This window comes from Penaeus monodon, chromosome 24, assembly GCF_015228065.2.
Source record: "Penaeus monodon isolate SGIC_2016 chromosome 24, NSTDA_Pmon_1, whole genome shotgun sequence".
Classification (NCBI taxonomy): Eukaryota; Metazoa; Arthropoda; class Malacostraca; order Decapoda; family Penaeidae; genus Penaeus; species Penaeus monodon.
The window spans coordinates 35,885,904-35,886,515 of NC_051409.1; the positions used below are offsets into that span (position 1 = coordinate 35,885,904).

Sequence of the window (612 nt, forward strand, 5' to 3'; positions counted from 1 at the left end):
GAACTCAGTCTTATCTGAGAAATTATATGATTTATAAACAAAACAGAACAATTCAGTCTTACTAAGGAGATAAGTCATTGCAAGTCAGTTTTATCAAGGACACTTTATGATAAAAAAAATTATCAGGGGGAGATAATATGCTAAAAAAAAAAGTTTTATTTAAAAGATTAAAAAGCAAAAACAAAAATAATACGATAATAACATATCAATTCAGGCCTTATTTATTCTTACTAACAAAATAATGTGATAAGAAAAATAACTGAGGAGATTCCATGATAAAAAAAAAGAGTAAAGGTAATCAACGTAATCTTATTGGGAAGATTCTATGATAAAAAAAAAAAAATCTGTCTAACTAGGGAGATTCTATGATTGTAAAAACAACAAAAACAACAAAAAAGCAATTTATCTTACTTGTAAGATTTTAAAAATTCAGTCTTACTAAGAAAATAACAGAATAAAAACACCAACTCAGTCTTAAAACCAAAAAAAAAAATCAGTCTTACCAATAAATTAATAGAATAAAAACACCAATTTAGTCTAAAAACGGAAAAAAACAGATCAGTCTTACAAAAAAAAACAATAAAAACACCAACTCAGTCTAAAATCTTACTA

The 612-nt window shown here is 24.7% G+C and overlaps 1 protein-coding gene across 1 annotated transcript in view; it reads right to left on the reverse strand.

Moving 5' to 3' along the window:
• Positions 1–612, reverse strand: part of LOC119588748 — a 12,272-nt gene that overhangs the window by 7,020 nt on the left and 4,640 nt on the right. The window lies entirely within an intron of this gene.